This window comes from Bidens hawaiensis, unplaced genomic scaffold (assembly GCF_021521415.1).
Source record: "Bidens hawaiensis isolate Kalapana, Puna unplaced genomic scaffold, B.hawaiensis_p1.1 tig00030204_1, whole genome shotgun sequence".
Classification (NCBI taxonomy): Eukaryota; Viridiplantae; Streptophyta; class Magnoliopsida; order Asterales; family Asteraceae; genus Bidens; species Bidens hawaiensis.
In genome coordinates, this window is record NW_027495023.1 from 55,718 (window position 1) to 65,093 (window position 9,376).

A 9,376-nucleotide genomic window follows, 5' to 3' on the forward strand; every position below is an offset into this window, starting at 1 on the left:
TTTTAGAAAATCTTGTTACGTGGTTTAAAACTTTTATAAAACGTGAATAAAAAAACTAAAGTCAAGATTAATATTACTACATAAAACGCGTGACGTGATGTACGTTATTTATTTACGAAAACGGTGGCGTTTGCAAAACAATGTTGTCCCACGTTGAAAAACTGACTATGTTTCCAGGAACTTAAGACAAAATCCAAAACATTGAATTGACTTCCGATGGTTGTACGATAAGCTTGGAGACTTGTACGTTCCTAATCAAGTAGGTGAAGTACATGGATTTGGCAAAGTTGACTACAACATAGTCAGCAGATTGCACTAAACTTGAAATTAAAAAAAGAATATATATAAACTTTTGCATGACTTAATCATCTTTGCCATTATTTTATCTGATTTAAAAATAAAACTCATTAATAAATGTTTTAAGTGTAATTAAACGTAGAGAGAGTAAATCTTCATAAGTTATGGCTCCGGAATGATAATATCAACCATTGACGTCTATTTGATGCATCCGTTATGGTTATTTCGTATCCCCCATTTTCTTTCCGTAGGATTTTGAGTGTAAGGATGCCATCGACACCTTACAGAATGGTACCGATCCCAGATATTTCGATTTTGAATTTCAAAAAGTATCGTACCAGTATTGAGAATAGTCGGTACAGTACGGTCTGCAACATTCAAGCACGCAAAATTTTGGTAAGGACTGATCCCTGTAACGATCGGTACCGACCCAAAATTCACTGATCTTGATTTTCTTAAAAACTTGGTACAGTTACCCAAATGTTTGTTTCGGTACCAGTCCCTTATACAATTTGCTACTTCCTATACGGTTGCTGCTGTTTGCGACACAATATTTCGTCATATTACGCATTTACGACAAATATAAAAAAAGACCTTAAAATGACGGGTCGAAATTCATTCACTACGCATTTCCAATATATAGTCGTCAAATAGGCGAATAAGTTTTATATCTATTTGATAATTTGCACGTAGCATAATAAATATTTCGAAATATAAAGCACGTGTATAAGGTTTATAGGGTAAATTTGCAAAAGTGAAAAACAGGCAGGACATTTCATGTAAGTAAAAAAAATTATTAGATTGTTTATATTTATTTACTCTAAATAATGTTTATTAGGTCTGTAAATAAACCGAACAAACACGAACACTTAATCGAACACATATTTTGTGTTCATGTTCGTTTATTTAAAAATTTGAACATGTTTGCTTTCATTTATGTTTGTTTGTTTAAAACTAATCATACAGTTCACGAGCATAAACAAATATAAATTAACATAATTGAACAAATATAAACAAACATATATGAGCAAACACATATAAACACAAAAAATAACCGGATATAAATGAATACACTTAAATGAACATAAATAAACAAATATAAAACCATTAAGTAGATCGATCATGTGTCATTTAGATAATATTTAATTAATTTATATTAATATGTTAACGGACATAAATAAATTGACATAAACAAACATGAATAAATGAACGTTCACGAACATAAATGAACGAACAAAACACGTGTTCATGTTCATTAAACATAAACAAACTTCTCACCGAACAATTCATAAACAATTCGCTGAACGTTTAGTTTGTTAACAGAACTTATGTTTTTTTTATAAAGGATACTAAATAAGCTTTGATATTTATAATGATAATAACCACTCCTGGATTTACATTAATTAATAAATATAACAAATTAAGACTTTTCTCTCATGATTGTCTATTTTATTAAACTATGCGTACGGTAATTATTTTATAAGATTGATTAGGTACATAATATATTACATTATTAGGTTGGTTTCATCTCTAAAAGCGCCCCAATCAAATCGGTTAAGGATAGGATACAACAACCCGAATGTGATTTAAAAGATGACTAATTGCGTGTTTTTTATGAAATATCATGTGATTAGTTGGAACATATTTGGATAGCTAGTTTGAATATAGATTAAACACCATCTTTATCAATTTGAGTATATTTAGCATGTTTGGTCACTTGGTGATTCATGTGATTGGTTTAAAGATTTGAATTATTTTGGTATCCTTAGGTTGTATGATTGTGCCCCTAGTACCCTTACAAAAAGTAGGGATGGTAGTTTGGGTCGTAATAGGTTAAAAACAAAGCGTTTAACACATGCATCTAACATAAATACGGCTCATTTAGCTAACTCATATCACATGACTATTAAACATTTTTAAGTTTCATGTACCGATAAGGAAAAATGATAGAGTCTAGCCTACTAATTTCAATTATTTTAGAAATTAAAAAAATCAAATACAACGTATTTTTATTAACAGGTTTTATCATGTCTTAAACATGTACCTAAATCTCGATTGTTAGCCCTAGGAAAGAGTGGTCGCCCAATACTTGAGAGTGTTAGCTTGGACGTAGGCAATTAGGCACATTATTAATGATTAAAATACTATAGTAACGAAAATTATTTGACCATGATAATGGTCTAGTAATAATTGAGATAGATGCTTAGATTCTTGTAATAAATAAATATAGGTAAACGATTTTAATAGGCTAAAATTAAAATAAATGTAAAAATCAACATATCATTCTTTTACGTATCAAAGTCACCAAAATAAAATAATAATAATAATAATAATAATAATTACTTTAAATTTTGTAAACAAACTCAGCATGCAATTTAATTCGATATAGACAACCTTCCTTTTAAATGAGTTTCGGATACGAGTATTTATTGTGGTAATATTAAGACAACGAAAACTCGTTATAAAGACTTGTGTTTAATATAAACCGATACAACAAAAGACGTGCTTTACATTAATTAATAGTGACAATGCGGTTTTGAAACTCCATTTTGTATTGGGTCATGTACCCTTCGGAACGTGGGTTTCTCATGTATGTTGTCACTCGCGCGACTGTACGTTCTTTCTGAATATCTGGTCTATACATCGATGAACTTGATAATAAGCCTCGTGTGAGTGTAACAATTTATCAAATGAATATTTATCTGTCAAGTGTTTTTGAGTCTTGAGGGGTTTTCATTTCTTAAATTATAAATTTTTACAACCCTTTATTATTAGATAATTTCACGTATAACACGCCCAACAAATTAACCTAAAAACACAACACCATATATACTCATTTTCAACTTCATGTCTACCATACCTTTAAACTTATACATTATGATCGGAGAGTTTAAAGTGTAGAGAGAAAAATAAAAACATAATGGTTAACTATATTATATTCTTTATTTACAAAAATGAACAAATATGACATTTTAAGTAACTTATATAGATGCTATGATCAAGGGTGAAGCTTGTTTGGTGCTTGGGGTGTCCTATCAGGCTGTCACCCCTATTTTTCGATTAGTAGTATAAATTTTTGCGATTTCATTTAATAGATTTAAAACATGTCACCTTTATGATTTATCCCAAGCTTCGTCACTGGGTATTAATATTGTTTAATACTATTTTTTAATTAAATAATAAATGCTATAATGAACAATTCTTCTATGTATAAAAAATAAATTTGTTAAAATATAGTGCCAATAGTAATGAAAGTATTATACTTTAATTCTACAAAAATACAAATAATAGCTAACATTTTGAATAACCGTTATGCATGATCAATAAATACATATTTGACATAATCAAACCCACAGCTGACTTAGTCTCTTTCTCACTATATTCTTACCAACTCTTTAACCATTAATCATTTCTATTTATTCATACTTCAAACCCCAAATTTAGTTCATATTATTAGTTCTTCAAAATCTGTTTATTTATTAAACTTGTCACAATAAAAAAAAAAACGTTACACCTTTGGATTTTAATCAAATGCAACAAATGGGTACTATTGATGACGTGTTACCGGAGAGTACGAGTCGTCGTTCGGATTCAGAGGTGTCGTTGAATAAGCGAGGTACTCGTAAAAGTGCGCGGTTTAATATCCCGGATGATGGTAGTAGTAGTAGTAGTGTTGGTGGGAGTATGAAGTCGAAAAATAACGAGGATGAGTATGTGGAGATTACTTTAGACGTTGGTGGCGGTTCATAGTGTGAAGACAGCTGGCGGTGCTGACGTGGAGGACCCGGAGCTGACTTTATTGGCTAAAGGGTTGGAAAAGAGGACAACATCTATTGGGGCGGCCGTCGTGAGAAATGCGTCATCCAGGATCCGACAGGTGTCAGAGGAGTTAAAAAAGCTGACGTCATTCTCACGACGGCCCCCAGCTGGTCTTTATGACCGGTCTAAGTCTGCAGCAACTCATGCTCTTATTGGGCTTAAGTTTATTAGTAAAGTTGATGGATCAGCTGCGTGGGCCGCCTTGGAGAAACGGTTTGATGATCTCACCGCCGGCACCACCGGGTTACTTCCCCGGGCACTTTTCGGAGAATGCATAGGTAAATCCATGATTCAATTTTTTTTTTTTGTTTTTTTAAATTTTTTTTACATTTTTGAATGTATTTTTTTCATAGTTTTTTGCAATTTTTTTTTAAAAAATTATGGTAGGGATGAACAAGGATTCAAAAGAATTCGCTGTGGAACTCTTCGATGCGCTTAGCCGGAGACGAAATATCTCCAGCGGTGCGATTAACAAAGCTCAGTTGAAGGAGTTTTGGGACCAAATTGCTGATCAAAGTTTTGATTCAAGGCTTCAAACTTTCTTTGACATGTAAGTACTTATTTAATAATAATAATAATAATAATAATAATTATTATTATTATTATTATTATTCATAAGTTAAGTAAAATTAATTTTGGTTATAATTCTTGATATATAAAGCTTATACTAATTCAATAACATAAATTTAGGGTTGATAAAGATGCCGATGGGCGGATCAGCGAAGAAGAAGTTCGAGAGGTATGATATTATTTAACAGAATCGTGTCAGGTTGTCAGGCTGAATTGATTAACTCAACTCATGTATTTATTCATGTTAAAGATATGAACCTTAAACCGAAATACTTTGTAAGTTATTATAATCAATAACCAATTTATCTAAACGAGTCAAAAAGGTTAAATAATTTTTTTTATATTTTTTTTCACTACCTCAATTATGATATTGGAATTTTTGTTATGTTTTATTCTTTTAAATATTAATAGTTATTTATATAATACAGATTATAAGCTTGAGTGCTTCAGCCAACAAGTTATCAAACATACAAAAACAAGCAGATGAATATGCAGCATTGATCATGGAAGAATTAGATCCGGACAGGCGGACAACCTAGGTTACATCATGGTACACATTGTTAAAAAATTTTAGTTTAACAACATTAAAAACATTTGATACAATAATCCTTACACAACCTTAAAAAAATCGATTAACGTGACATATTTGCGTGTTAAAGTGTTAAAAACCAGATCGAGAGCTTGGAGATCCTTTTACTACAAGCCCCGACACAAACAGTGCGAGGCGAAAGCAAAAACTTAAGCGTGATGTTGAGTCAAAAGCTTAGAAACGCTAATGATAGGAACATAATACAACGAGGGTACGACGGATTTAAGTACTTTTTACAAGATAACTGGCAAAGAGTTTGGGTGATCGCGCTTTGGATTGGGGTGATGGCGGGTTTGTTTACTTGGAAATATATTCAGTACAAGAATCGCGCTGCGTTTGATGTGATGGGACATTGTGTTTGTGTTGCTAAAGGCGCGGCTGAGACACTTAAGTTAAATATGGCTCTTATTTTGTTACCCGTGTGTCGGAACACCATCACGTGGCTTAGAAATAAGACTAAACTCGGTGTTGTGGTTCCGTTTGATGATAATCTCAACTTTCACAAGGTGAGTTCAAGGGTTGTTACAAATTACAAATTTACCACGAGAACAAAAATAACAAACCTAAAATGTTTAAAATTTTATCATTGGTTTATATTTTTAAAATTTTTTAATTTTAAATACAAATATATATGATTTGTACATAAAAATGCATTAAATGAATTTTTGTCCATATGCTTTTAAAACATTTCATTTCAACCATCAAAACTTTATAAGATTGGAAATATATATATATATATATATATATATATATATATATATATATATATATATATATATATATATATATATATTTTTATGTATTCGTGTTGTCGCTGAAAGTCAGTTTTCTAGCAGTGTATTAGATTTAATGTTCTTTGTATTTCATCAACTTCCGAACATTTACTCGTTTACTAGGTGATTGCGGTCAGGATCACTATTGGAGTCGGGCTCCATGCGATTTCACATTTAACATGTGATTTCCCTCGACTTCTTGCTGCAACCGAAGAGGAGTGCGAGCCGATGGTTCAATATTTCAGGGAACAACCCGATAGCTATTGGCATTTTGTGAAAGAAGCCGGAGGGTACACCGGGATCATAATGGTGGTTTTAATGGCCATAGCCTTTACTTTAGCCAGTCCGTGGCTAAGGCGTGGTAGACTCAACCTACCGAAGCCTCTAAAGAAACTAACAGGGTTTAACGCCTTTTGGTACTCGCATCACTTGTTCATTATCGTTTATACTCTTCTCATAGTTCACGGTATCAAACTTTACCTCACGAAAGAATGGTACAAAAAGACGGTGAGTACAAACGTTATAAAATCGGTCGTATGAACATTTTTCGTGACCACTAAACTTTTTTTTTTTTTTACCGATAGACTTGGATGTACTTGACGGTTCCAATATTGCTTTACGCGGGTGAGAGATTGACCCGGGCCTTAAGGTCTAGTGTCAAGCCTGTCAAGATATTAAAGGTAATGTTAACAAAAATACAAAATGGTCATGTCACACTGTCACATGTCACATGGTCAGGTTGAGTTGACCCAAAACACTTTAGTGACATAATTATATGTTTTCTAGGTGGCGGTTTACCCTGGAAACGTGTTGGCACTCCAAATGTCGAAGCCTCACGGATTCAAATACAAAAGCGGACAGTACATGTTCGTTAACTGCAAGGCGGTTTCTCCATTCGAATGGTGAGTCAAACTCGAGTGTAAAAATGGTTAAAAACGCTTACTTTGCAAATAAAAATGGATTATAAACTAATTAATTTAACCATTGTTCAGGCACCCGTTTTCGATAACTTCTGCACCCGGAGATGACTACTTAAGTGTGCATATTCGAACCCTTGGTGACTGGACCCGACAACTAAAAACCGTCTTCTCTCGGGTATGTTTTCGAGCCAAAACTAGCATAAGACCAGGCCCATAATAAACCAAGACCGATCCACTTAGTACTCCAGTGCATCTTAATGAGCTTTAAGATGCAAAAATGGACGGGTCGGGTAATGGGTAAAACTTATTAATTTCATACAAATAAACCGGCCCGGTTGGCCCGAAACGCTTTTGTCTAAAAATTTTCAACTTGCTTATGAAAAATTATCTTGTCACATATTATTATAAAACTATATAAATTAACAAGAATTTAATTTTATGACTAAAGTTATTCAAGTTTTACGCTGGCCGGGCCTAAAACGCGGGCCGGACCTAAAACCGGGGGCAAAAATTATTTGCCACCAGAGTTCAAGCGATCATAAAAACGGATGCAAAATGGCATTCGCGACTGTTTTCGACAATCTCAAATATACTGTTTGGCCCGTTTGTTATAAAACACAACCTATTTGACCCGTTTATTTTATGACTAACTTAACTTTGGTCATGTGTAGGTATGTCAACCACAGGCTAATGGCAAAAGCGCACTCCTAAGAGCCGATTACCAAGGTGAAAACCCGAAGTAAGTGTCACCGTTACAATCGCAACTTCTCGTTTCGTTTATAAAAAAACCCGACCCGACTGCTAACTCATTTGACCAAACAACAGTTTCCCAAAAGTTCTAATAGACGGGCCGTATGGTGCACCCGCACAAGACTACAAGAAATATGATGTCGTGTTACTAGTCGGGTTAGGCATTGGTGCAACCCCGATGATCAGCATCGTTAAAGACATCGTAAACAATATGAAAGCGAAACAAGAGGAAGACGAGGCTTTGGAGAGCGGTAAAAAGAACGCGTCTAGTAACTTTAAGACGACTCGGGCTTACTTCTATTGGGTCACGCGAGAACAAGGCTCGTTCGATTGGTTTAAAGGGGTTATGAACGAGGTGGCGGAAACGGACCACGATGGTGTGATCGAGATGCATAATTATTGTACGAGTGTTTACGAAGAAGGGGATGCTAGATCGGCTTTGATCACGATGCTTCAGTCGCTAAATCATGCCAAAAACGGCGTTGATGTGGTTTCAGGTACTCGGGTCAAGTCGCACTTTGCGAAACCTAATTGGAGAAGTGTTTATAAGAGGATTGCACTTAGTCACAGCGGTCAACGTATAGGTGAGTTTTCTTAATATTATTCCTTTTTATTATGAAAATCGAACCGATATAACTAAATCATATCAAAAACTGGTGAGTCGGTTTAAAGATTTTTTGAAAACCGACAATGGTGGGTTGGTTATGGTTAACAAGGTTTCCGTATCTGCCTAAACCAAACCGAACCAATATATTTATTTAATATTATAGATTATATGTATTTTTTTATTGCTAGGCAACATTTTAAAAATACTTAAAATCCAAACTTTTGGGTTCAAATAATGCATATTTATATTGTTTTGAGCTATTTTTAGCTAAGTCCAAGTTCACGGTTAAACAACCCAGATATATTATAATCTTCAAAATCGATTAACCTGAAATCGTCGTAACCAATTAATATGGTTATGATTATCCATTAACCCTCATGATACATCTTGGTTATGTTTTTGAGTCAAATAACTACAATAATGATTTTGAGCTAATCAAAGAAACTATATTATTATTATTATTATATAAAAAAGTTGGATTTAGACACCAAGTAATAAAGATATTATTTTGATTTATATTGTTACATTTTTCTAACATTAAAGTTTTATAAATTACAGGAGTATTTTATTGTGGAGCACCAGCACCAGCACCAGCACCAGTCAAAGAGTTGAAACAACTTGCTTCAGACTTTTCACACAAGACCAGCACTAAATTTGACTTTCACAAGGAAAATTTCTAACTTTAAAACATCATCATCATCGTCGTACTCAGTATATCCCACCAATAGCAATGCTATGGCAGGGTCTGAGGAGGGTAAGATGTAGACAGCCTTACCTCTATCCCATAGGGATAGAGAGGCTGCTTCCGGTGAGACCCCCGGCTCGATAGTAGTTTTGAATCAAGCCTTGGACATAAGACACATAACACTCAATCATCGGGACACCGGCTGATTGGTGCATGTGCCCTTGTCTTTCGGCTATCAACGCCACCACATGATGCATGATTAACCTTCCGCCACTTTTAACGTTATTTTCACGTGATTAGTAAAATAACGTCAAAATTAGTGCAATTTTACTTTTGCCCACCGAAGGGTTCACACATATATACATT

The 9,376-nt window shown here is 33.9% G+C and overlaps 1 pseudogene across 1 annotated transcript; it reads left to right on the forward strand.

Annotated features, from left to right (window-relative positions):
* Positions 1-3,828: 3,828 nt before the first annotated feature.
* On the forward strand, positions 3,829-9,005 carry LOC143580043 (respiratory burst oxidase homolog protein C-like; annotated as a pseudogene). Its single transcript, XR_013143576.1, has 12 exons — positions 3,829-4,394; positions 4,504-4,666; positions 4,807-4,855; positions 5,115-5,236; positions 5,359-5,781; positions 6,172-6,555; positions 6,633-6,728; positions 6,835-6,950; positions 7,041-7,143; positions 7,640-7,707; positions 7,794-8,302; positions 8,884-9,005. The product of XR_013143576.1 is annotated as a respiratory burst oxidase homolog protein C-like (transcript).
* The last annotated feature ends 371 nt before the right edge of the window (positions 9,006-9,376 follow it).